The sequence below is a fragment of the Megalops cyprinoides genome, chromosome 9, assembly GCF_013368585.1.
Source record: "Megalops cyprinoides isolate fMegCyp1 chromosome 9, fMegCyp1.pri, whole genome shotgun sequence".
NCBI lineage: Eukaryota > Metazoa > Chordata > Actinopteri > Elopiformes > Megalopidae > Megalops > Megalops cyprinoides.
This window is the reverse complement of record NC_050591.1, coordinates 8,253,428-8,265,703: the sequence shown is the minus strand read 5'-3', so window position 1 is coordinate 8,265,703 and position 12,276 is coordinate 8,253,428.

Below are 12,276 nucleotides of genomic sequence, written 5' to 3'. Positions count from 1 at the left end.
TCACTACTACTGGTATTATTTTCCATTTGAGGAAAACTTTTATGTTCCCAGAGAAATGGAATCCTCCATTCACTTTTTGCTCTGTGTGCCAGTGAGGTTTCCACTGTGAGACACTCCTGAGCACAATAACCCACCTCAGTATCAACCTTGCAGATATGAGCCTCAACTGAGACTCAACTTGATTAGCTTGAGTAAGGCAGGATGGAAACAACCATGGAAGAGTTTTGAGTCACATTAGAATCCAGTCACTGTGAGTTAGCAAGAGAAGGAAGAAGTGTTGAGACAGGAGGCTGAGACTCATAAGTTCCTGTGGGATCAGCATCTTGAATGTAGGCTGTCATTAAAGGCATAACCGAGCATTTTTTGATGTTATAAATGCACAGCATAAAACAACTGCAAAGTAATTCTTGCAAAGCAGCTCTCAAAGCTGAAACAATACATACCTGAGACCCACTGCATCCTAAGTCCACAAAACAATCCAAATCTGGCATGTGTCTGGGGGTGTAGCCATACAAGAACAAGACTAATTCTTTTATGGCTACACCCCCAGACACATGGTTATCATGGCAATCTGTTCAGGCCAGCATTATACAAGCTATTGTTTTGAAATATCCTACAGTAGCTATCTAACAAGCTGTATTTATCTTTTTCTGTTTTATATTTTTGTATATACCTGTATTATATTTTTGTTAGATGTGATAATAAAATTATGTGTAATTGTGTGTAATTCAAGATTTGGCTTAATCTTTGGCAAAACATACATGAACAGCTAAAGCTTACGTGTCCGGTGGAAAAATAAAATAACATAGCTAGCTTGAAAATGTCCAAGCTTATTCATATGGTAACTAGTGATAAGACCTTTGCAGTCAATTGAATTGAATTGAATATCTATTAACCAAAACTGATTCACCTATCACAATCATAATCACATATGCAAATATTGCAAATTGATAGTTTTGCCAATGAACCCCAATCCTCTGGAATCTGGCATTGTGCTGACAGCATAGACGTTTTGGGAGCAATGGAACTTGTGTTTTTGTTAATTAGCCATGTTTATGGTGTTTGAAAAGTACAGTCATCATCAAAACTCTATTATTATCAAATCTCTATTATGTATGTTCTATGGCGTCCATATTGCACAGCTCTGAGATTCCATTCAAGTGATGTGAATCCAGGTTCTGTCCTGTCCCTTGTTCCAGGTTTGATACTGCACAAGTGAAGCCTCACTGCATTATTCTGATCTGCCTGTGAGTCGCAAGCTTGACTCACAGCACAGACGGCCGTGGTACAAAGCCAAAAGAGAGATTCTCAACCAGGAATGCGGAAGGACGTTGTGTTAGCAGAAGGCGTCTCCATCTGTGAAAATGTGACTAAATGTGTTTTGAAAGTTTTTTCCTTTAGAATCCATTCTTTGTTTTTACTGTTTTAACTCTGTGTATTCTTTGACATTTTGTTTCTGTGCCTGTGTTTGTTCTGCCGGTTCCCAGTGAAAAAAATTCCATTTTTTGCAGCCCTAATGGCCGAGCTGCGTGCCACTGCATTAATGAAGGTGATGCCAGACCTGGGTCTAATCGCAGAGCAAGCCATGCAGGTAATTGCCTCTGAATTGTTAATCAAGGGAGAGAGAGAGAGAGAGAGAGAGAGAGAGAGAGAGAGGCAGGGGAATCACAGTCACATGCTCTCCTGCTTCAGACCTCTCCCAGCCACGCCTCACCCCCCAGCATGCATCACCGCCCTACTGCAGAGCATTCTGGGTCATGAGAGCCGTTCTTAGTCCAGTGCATCAGACGACAGAGGGGGCACATGTCAGTGTAAATGTTAATGAGAGCACCCCCTCATTTTACTGAGGACACCTGTATTACAATCAGTTCTGGAAGAGTGAACTCCCAATCATCCGCCTCACTGGTGTACCACCCTCTGTCCTCTTCCTCTGATTATGGCAGGCAGATGCCGCAAAACAGGAAATGAGATTGTTCGAAATGGGAACAAGCGGCATCGCTTTCTCCAGCTCTCGGTGCAGTTTGTGACCCTGTGAAATATGTACGGACATCTCCACATTTATTAGGTGTGTCTTCTATAGTCAATTACCTGTGACCCTGTGCCTGCAATACTCAGAAAGGAGAAGACAATTTACGCTTTGTGTGACAGTTTACATTCAGGCAGGACAAGGTATGACACAGCTACTGTACAATATCTCCTTTATGGAAATTCTAGAACTGCCCCCCAAAGTACTTTTCTTGATGGCTTTCATGCTTTCTATATAGTATTCGAACACGTTTCTGGTATTGTGTGGTAACATTTACACTGTTGTAGCGTATATACCAACTATAAGCAAAATCACAATTGGTTCTGAATTGAGGCTGTAAGTGAAGTACATTTATATTTCTACATACAGTCATGGCACATTGGTGTCCTGACCTCCAAGCAGAATATATGTAGTTTGTGTGCTTATGTATGAGAGAGAGAAAACAGATGTTTTATGGTTTTATATACGTGACTGCACCGTTTTGAAGCCCATTAATCATGACAAATTTGAAAGCAGAAGCTGACCTATCCTTTGTCTCAGAGTTTCACATCATTGATTTAGCTTCACATTGAGTTAGCTGACAGAAGCCTTTATAAAAAAGAAGGAAATCAAGGGCTCCAGTTCCACACCAAACTAATCTTGATTATATCAAACTCAAAATCACAAAACAGCATCTGCTGCTGGACACCAGCATTTGATTAATAATGTCTCTCTGTGATAGCCAACCTACTGACAAGAGAGTCTGACTCATGAATAGCCAAAAGAACATCAGTTTGTTAGCCGAGTTCCCTCTCATAGCTTTTGTTGTAAGGAGTGCTCGTTAGGTGTTTGTTGGGGTGGACAGTTGTCAAGGTGACCACATTGATTGTGTAAATATCAGAGGCATCTGCTGCAAACCACTGTTTTGCAAGTGCTGTATGCAAGCTTAGGTCCAAGGTCATTAACTAGCCTTTACAGTAACTATGCAATATGCCATTGTATGCCATTTGAGACAGAGCCACGAAGATGAAAATAAACACAAGTAAAAAATGATGTCAAGAAATTGCACAGTGGAATACCATGATCCCTCCCTTAGGAAAAGCTCCCTACCAGTGACTAACTTGACTGATGTCATCCCTGCCTGATACAGAAGTGATGCCTCTTCCCAATAAGATCTCAATAGGAGATCTGCCTACTTGGAATGCAAACATGCAGGGCACAGAGGACAGGCCAGCTTGCCCCCGTTCAATGGGAAACCTCAAAGCCAATATAGAGCAAGCAGTCATGGAAAGAGGCGTGGCACAGGGTGAATGTTTTAAGCACATAGCTGCGATACAGACTTCTCCATATGAAAAGGTGGAGACCAGGGAATCGGAACCCCTGAATATTTGACATGTTGTTTCTCACATATCTGTATTCACTTATATTCTCTTCAGCTAGAGCTGCATTGAATTGGCTCACCCCTTGGGCTTCGAGCTGGCTGCATGCCTCAGCCTGGCAGTCCTTACCTTAGAGGGATTCGAGGCACCAGCCAAGGGGCGGGGGCCACATGATCAAGATCACGTGCCTGGGTTCAGGCCTAGGGGTTCTGGGAATGACCTGGTCTGGTCCCCTAGTCCTGGGGACAACTGTCCAGTAACAAGCGTATTGTTGCTGCGCCCATTGGCTTTTGACAGCTCTTGCCAGGTAACCTTGGAAACATTAATGTTTGTAAAAGCATCACATCCATAGGACATGAGATCTATGGCGAGATCTGGTGTTGAGTAGAAACATACAGATTCTATTATAGCATCCTCCACAACACACATCTCCTCAAGTTTTCCTCAGAACTATTCTGAACAATGGATAAGTTGCCATTAAAAGCTGTCTCTCTGTTACTGGTCCGGCCCCTTCTCTGCCTTTGCAAAAAATTTGACATTTAAAATCTAAACTTTTTTTATTTCTGCCCTATGCCTCTTTTGCTCAGAAGAAAGAGCTCTGTTGGACTAATTGTCCAATAGCTTGCGCTGAGTGAACCAGTGTAAATGTGTTGGTCCTGGTCATATACTGTATGTTTCTTGTCATTCTCAGTTTAAATAGGAGATTCGGATTAACTCCTACCTTGTTTGTGCATAGAGTGACGAGTGCCTATACTTCATTAGTTTTTGGTGACAGCAGTGATAGAGATGACTTTCTCAAATGTTTTACACTACAGTGACATTGTTGAAATTACTATAAGGAATAGTTATATATTTGTAAGGATTGACTTTAAGTGCTAATTTTCACTGAGTGAGACCCCCCTATGGTGCAACAGCACCATGCCACCAACTTACCAACAACAAAGATTCACACGACACAGTTCATTTTAGGCTATTAGCTGGCTAAGCTTGAGTGGGGGTTTGAGGAAGAGAGTGTCATAAAGGTTATTGGTCATGTGAGGTCATTATCAACTGTGACATCACTCTCTCGGGAACAATTAGCCACGCTGATGGCCCTGCATCTCTCATGAAATGGGATAACTGTGATCAGTCCCTTGAAAGATCCTGTTATCTAGAGTTGACTTGTGGAAGTTGTGGTCTGCGTTGCACCTGTTTGGTTCTCGTGCAGAGTAACTCCCATGTGCCACACTGGTCAAATAGCATACAGGGGCAACAGAAGTGTTGAGGACAGAGATAAAGAACATGAAGACCAGGTGCAAAGCATTCGAAGGAAGGAAGAGTGGCGTGTTGCAGAGGGGGTGTACTGGAGGTGAACTTGTAGCAAGAGGTAACCTGCGGTGCTGTGTTTGCACACGCAGCTATTTCCAGTGTGACAAAGTAGCTGCTGCTTCCCTCGCTGAGTCAATATTGACCTGAGGGCAGCCACAGCTACAGCAGCAGCAGCTGAGAGTTAGGGGACCGGCTTACATCACAGGTGAATGGAGTCTGATTAAAAACAGGGGCTCAGAGTTAGGGGACCGTCTCACATCACAGGTGAATGCAGTCTGATTAAAAACAGGGGCTGAGAGTTAGGGGACCAGCTCACATCACAGGTGAATGGAGTCTGATTAAAAACAGGGGCTTCTCCACAAGTCTCCACAAGAGCATTTGCATAAGACACACAGAAAAACCATGTACCCATCAATGGCCTGAAGTCAATGACCGTGCAGTAATATGACAAACAAGGAAAGAACAAAGACTGAGATCTGACTGATGTATCTTTAACCATTACAATAAATTTCCTGATATGATAAGTGGACAATTACTGGAAAGGAGAAGGAAATCAAACATACTCCTCTCTAATTATATGATTTGTGGGGTTTTTTTTTTTCATTTGTTCAGCATATATATTTTATTTATTGTCATTCCATTCTCTCAACAAGCATTGATGTATATTGAAGCATTGAAGTAATGTGAAGTCAAGATTTTAATGCGCAAACTGCTATCCAAATATTACATTTTATTATTGTTATTGTTATCTTCTTCTTCATACAGTAGATATCATTACTTGCTTTCATAGCACTAATTTTATATGACTGCTGTTAGAGTTTTGCTGGCTCTCTGATTCTCCCTCATTTCACACCTGGATTTGACAGCCCTCATTCTCTTTAGATGGTATGTTGAAAAGAAAAACACTGTGCCACATTACTTTGAAGAACATAGGAAACATTGGATAGGTCTGTATTACGTATTACATCATATGCTTAATCAATTTATACAGTATTTACTGAGACAATTAAGATTAAGTACCTTGCCCAAGGGTACGACAGCAGTGGCTGGCCTGCAAATCGAACTGGCAGCCCCTGCTTGCTGCTTATGATTACACCACACTGATGTTCTGTGGTTTGTTTTGGAACAGAGCTTGTCCAGTTTGTGTGAGGTAACACCATGCTCATTTTAATGCAGACATGTTAATTTAAGCATTTCTACATAATAAGTTGCTAGCATATCTGAAATGTTTTTGGAGATTAAATATACATGATTCCTTTGTATGCACAGGTGCTTGATTAAACAATGATTAATTATATTTTATTTTAACTAATATAAAAAACAGGTAAAAATATTTAAAACATAAAAACTGTAAAAACAAAAACACAAAATAATACAGGTACAGTTTTAACACTTTAACACTTTAACGTCCACCATTAAATGAAGTGGAACTTTCACTAGATGTTTTTAATTTGACAAATGTAAGCTCTCTTGGTGTTGTGAAACAGTTCGTTTACATTTACATTACATTTATTCATTTGGCAGACGCTTTTATCCAAAGCGACTTACAGGTGAAGTACAATACAACACAAGCTAAAAACTATACAGAGTCAACAATATTAGAAGCACTGCATGACCGCAAGTTCCAAATGTTGGCCAGGAGAGGTACCAAGTAGCAGGTAAAGCTAGCAAGTTAAACCATTACAACCAAACCATTACTTTTTTTTAGTTTAGTAGGAGATGGGGGGAAGTGTTTCAGGTGCTCAGGTGAGAGCAGAAGAGCTTCAGACATTTCTTGAAGACAGAGAGGGACTCAGCAAGAACAGATGAGGTGTGAAAGTTCATTCCACTACCAGGGGACAACGGTGGAGAAAGTCCTGGATAGTGATGTAACGCCATGATGCTACGGGACCACCAGGCGCCGTTCGGTGGCAGACCGTTGCAGTCAGGAGGGAACATAGGGTTGCAGCAGTGAGTTCAGGTACTTATGTGCAGTTTTGCTGGTCACCCTGTATGTAGTCAAGGCCTTGAACATGATGCGGGCAGCTACAAGGGGCCAGTGGAGACAGGTGTAACATGAGCCCTTTTTGGTTGGTTGAAAACCAGACATGCAGCTGCGTTCTGTATCAACTGCAGAGGTTTAATTGTGCATGCAGGTAGGCCAACCAAAAGAGCATTGCAGTAGTCCATCCAGTCTTGAGATGACCAGTGCCTGGACAAGGAGCTGGGCAGCATGCTCAGATAGGTAGGGCCTGATTTTCCTGATTTTGTTGTACAACACAAATCTGTTATGTGAGTCTTGAAATCTTAAACTCAGCAGTAATTTGTTTTGCCTTTACTGTGAGCAAGATTTGATATTGTGAATTAATATTATTCAGTGTCTGCAGCTATAGACCACACGTAGAACATAGGCATCTTTCCCATTTTACTCAGCACCTCCAAATCAGAACTGGGCAATAAGTCATAACACTGGTGCATCCAGTGCAGTGACAGTCAACCCTGTCCTCACATCAGCAGGGTGTGGCTGCTTAAATATTGCATAAATGATATTTTAATTGCGAATTGTTCAGGTCTGCAGCTACAAACATTTTTATCTCTCACATGCAGGCAGTTTGTTGACAATCTGTAATTCTAGATCTTATTCCGAATTTTCAGGGACAGTGAGACAGGCAGACAAAGCAGTTTACTTCACCGCTTGACTGATAAGTGACCTCGTAACCTCAAACCCTCGGACAGGTCGACAAAAGGAAAAAAGAAAACAACAGAATCACTGACACACACCTCTTGCTCTTGTGAGGCCAAACGTGACAAAGGGCCTTTCTGTTCCTAGGGGGAGGATTCAAGAAAAGAAAAGCAAATTCCCTTTCCAATGTCTGTTGGCAGAGCTAACAATCTCCTGCCGCGCTGCACCTTGGGACAACAGACGGGCGGCCTTCAATCGGCCCGCTCTGACAGGCACTGGGTCCCGTGGAAGTTCTTCTGAAAGGCTGTGCTACACTAGCCCAACGCCTCCAACAGGCAGAAGGCAGCTGACCTCTGCCAGTTTGGAGGAGAAAGGGGAAATATTCAGGCAAACTGGAGTTACATTTGTGGTGCAAGCTAAATTCCCTAGGTTGGGCATTGTGGTCTCACCATCTCAACCATGGTGATCATAAGTGGCATAATCACACACAATTATTTCAACATCAAAACTGATCATGGTGGAGGTGACAACCACAGATGTTTCTCTACTGTTTGTTCAAGACATGGTTATAGGGAAGCAAAACACAATGCAGTTTGCATTTGGTTCCTAATATCTTTACCTTGTTGGTACATTTTTATTGAATGTGCAAATTACACACTAGCATGCACATCAGTTTCATTATGTGTGTTCATGCAGCACTGTTACAATTTGACTCCTTACTGTACTTCAGGTTGAAAAGGCAATGGATATATCTTGACACATTGTGTATATACAGTATTGTGTCCTTACTAACACATCCACAGTGTGACTGCATTACTACTTGATAAAACCCACACAACACTGTTCAATAGACTACAATTAACAGCTGCAGCTGTTAGATGACTTTGATGATGTAGACTGATGTATCTTGAAAGAGCAGACTGTTGGTGAGAAGTGCTATTGGAATGTTGTTGGAGGATTATGTAATGGAGCAGTAAGATTAGGGGAGAAAAACACTAAATATTTGAAGTTTGCCCATTTATTATCTGGCTATATAAAATTGTATCTGATGTAGGTGTGTTCAGATGAACAGAGATGGAACAAAGCATTTTCTAGGAAAAGTGCTTAGAGTCACCGTGGTTATTTCTGTATAAAATCCAGTGCTGTACAGGTATAGAGTATGCCCCGCCAACCCATACCTTGGCAGACGGCATACCTTCCATCTCATTACTGTTTAGATTAATTTACCAGGGGCTAGGAAATTCTAACGCTGGGTTCAGATGCTTACCTGCATGAGTCTGCTTTCAGTTCACTGGGTGGCTTCAGTTGTTGCTGAAATTTTAAATATGATTTATATTGCTACTTTTATTAGCCTTTTACTATTTTTTTTTCTTGTTTCATTTTAACTTTTGTGTCAGCCTTTTGTAAACGTTGATCCCCTTTGAGATAGTGTTGCAACTGTGCTGTCTACCATCTCTACCACCCCAGGACAGCCTGGAGCCTTCACACGTATGACATACACTGGCCCAACAATCACCCCACCTCCAGGGAGAGCAGAGAAGGGTGAAATCCACACTGGACAGATTTAAGGAATTTTATATCCTTCAAGGGTTCATACACGGACCTCAGCCTGCAGTAGAGTGATTAGGACATATTCAGCATTGAAACATATATCTTTAGAACTCTCAGAAGCTATGATAAATGTGGCTCAAGATGAGCAACATGCAACATTCTGACAAATATTATGTTCCTGGGAAAAAAAGACCTATTGTAATAAATTTATATCTGTCACGGTCTTGGGCTGCCAAATCCACCAAATAATTCACTGAAAAGACAATAAATGCAAGACTCCTGTAGAAGATCAAAGCAGCTGTTACTTCCACAGAGGACTCATTCTGATTTGATCAAAGTGCTACAATGAAAGCTAAATCCATGAATCAAAATCAGTAAAGAACTGACAATGGTATTATTCTTTGCCATAGCTTCCTTTGGCTTTTTGTTTCAAACTGCAAATTTGACCAAATTCTTTCATCACAATTTCAATGCTTATGTTAGTTTTTCAACGTAAAATTTGTGTCATTGATTCTATGTTTGAAATAATGTAAAATAATCATATCACTGTACACAGATGTATTTCTGTTGCCTTACATGATGTACAACAGTAATGTCTGAAGTACAACAAACCTTAAAATTAATCTCATTCTTCTTGTATGATATTCCAAAACTGAATCTCAAAAGCAGTTGGCTGAGTTGATCTGATCTCCTTACATATTAGCCATTGCATGCTGTTATTCTTAAAAAATGGGTTAAAGATACACTTTTCTCTGAGGCTGGCCACATGGGACATATTACGTGAATGTGAATATGTTTATTTGGATGAAAGTAATGTGTACTTGTTGAAGGGGAAGTTTCACTGAACAGTAGACATGTTGTTGAGGACATAGTGGTGTGTACTGATTTTTGACACCATTTGACACAGTAGGTACAGAGCAGCTGAGGGTTTTTTGTTGAAATGGAGAACAGTGGCGTAGTGGGCACAGCCTGTTAGCCACTGCAGAACAAGAGCTTTTGGGCCCATTCAATCTTCACCTAAAAGTGCTTAGTCAGAAAAAAAGTTGATATGAAAATATTACAGTCAAGGTGTTACTTTATGTCATTACTTGCACAATATTGTAGTGATACCTTATGAACACTTTGCCGCTTATGACAAAGGGTAAGCCAGTCTGTGGCGTTAATTCAAATAAAGGCTTTAAACGGACCCATTAAATAGGTGAAAAAAGGAGCTGTCCCAGTGCATGCTGGGAGAAGTGAGTACAGCAGATAAGTAGCATAGGCACAATAGGGAAAGGGGTGAAGACGTGTTAGCAAAAACTCACAGAACATTGCTGTGTGGGATGGAAGAGAAGAGAATAGTTTATGGGTATTAACTGACTGCAGATTGAATTGATTTTACCGTGCTGGCCTTATTCTTTCACAACAGAGCCAGTGAGAGACAGTGATAATAAGAGCACCCAAGTTCTCAAGCAGAGGTAACGAGCACTTGGCGGGGTAAGGTCCAGGTCGGCGTGCGGAACGGACCCTCATCGCTCACGGCCGAAATCTCACGCACACGCTTCGCTCCTGCTCTCTCTCCTCAAACGGAGGGATAGTTTCCAAATGTTCCGCTCTCTGCTCAAAACCACAGCGGAGGGGGATTTGAAGGGAGGTGGGAGGTCACGGTAGACCTGTGTGGCAGCCAAAGCGCAGTTTGGGTCACTAGCCATGCTTTCAGCTTAACCTCAAACCCCTTAACTCATTACACTTGCATTAAAAAAGAGGGAAAAAAAACAACACGGACTCAGACCGGAATGATCCAGTTTCTCACTGCTACCACCCCCTGCGCTGTCCATTGGGTTTGATTCCAGAACACAGGACATAATGAGTTCATCTTCTTCCAGAAGAATTTTTCCACTTCTCCCTAGAACTTGTTGAACCTTTCAATATGATGTGGTTAATATATTTTTAGCAAAACGGCAAATTTGTTCAACTTCTCACAGACATGTGACATTCGCAAGTGTTTGCTTTGACTGAAACTGACCCGTTTAAGTGTTGGACTGTGTCAAAGATTGAACACCAGTATATCTGATCCCCTTGTTCTTTAAGGGAAAGGATTTCTGTGGGAATTTCAGCAGAAAGGCTTGCCGGTGTTTGCCCTTTGGGTAATTGGAATTGTTCAGTGGTATTGTGATTCCTTGCTTTAATCTTGAGGAATTTCTTATCAGAGCGCACTGAGTGGCTCATTCTTATCTTGTTGTCTTTACATCGGCAAAAACAATGGGTAGACTACCAGACCGTTCTTTCATGAGCTGGCATGTGAGGATCACAGAGGGCAGAACACTGATAGGCTGTAAGTTCTCGGTGTCCCATGTAGTGACTCACCGGCTGTTTCTTTCCTCTTCTTCCGCCACATGCAGTTACACTCAGGTACACCACACTTACAGGTGTGTTTTATTGGAGGTTGCTTGAGAGTTTTTTACATGTCAGACACTCAGTGTAATAAAGACAATTTAAATCCCCTGTTATGTAGTGTAGTGTTCTCTAGTCATCTGTACCATTTGTGGAATTTGTCAGATACCCCCTATAAAGGGTTGCTCACAGACACAGAGCAAATAGCACCAGGATCTCTCTGCCATCCAAGCGCGATCGCCTCTCCCACTGAACGAGTTTCATTGTTTGTGTGCTGATCTGATGTCTTTCTGAACATCTAGGTTAAATAATGGAAAAAGGTGATGGAAAGAGTGGGGGATGTGCCTTATACAAATGAGGTTTTGTTTTATAAGAAACAAAACTAAAGAAAACAAAAGAAAACACTGTTGAGCAGGAGGCAACACAACCAACTGACATTACCTTACATTATAAATTCTTATAAACGTATGGGACAGTTAAACCCAACTGAGAAGAAGCACATTTAATGTTACTTTTTAATCAATGCCAAGAACATTTGTATAGACAAATAAAAAATAAAAATAACACTCTTTAACAAGTGTTCAAGACATCGACAGGCTCTCTTCAGAGATGTTCTGTTAGATAGCGAGCACTCGGGTAGTAAGGTATTAAAGATGTCTCATGGCATTGCCCGTCACTGTTACCCAACAGTCCTGTTCCGCTAATTCATGTGAGAATGTTTTGGGTCCGTGTTCTCTGACACGCTCCAGAACACAGTTCGCTTTCACAACAAGGCTGATGGTTTGTATTCTGGATGCATGGTTTTTTTTTGCTGTTTGTTATTATCTGTTGTTAATGGTTTACAGGGCAGTGACTTTTAATGAATGCAAGGCCCATCTCTCAAGTTCATCCCCTGTGTGAAGTGGGACCATCTTTGCAAGTGATAATTTACTGGTGACTTAACACTGACAACATATCACTTACGACTTACGGTCTCTGTCAATTCATATGGCATTTCT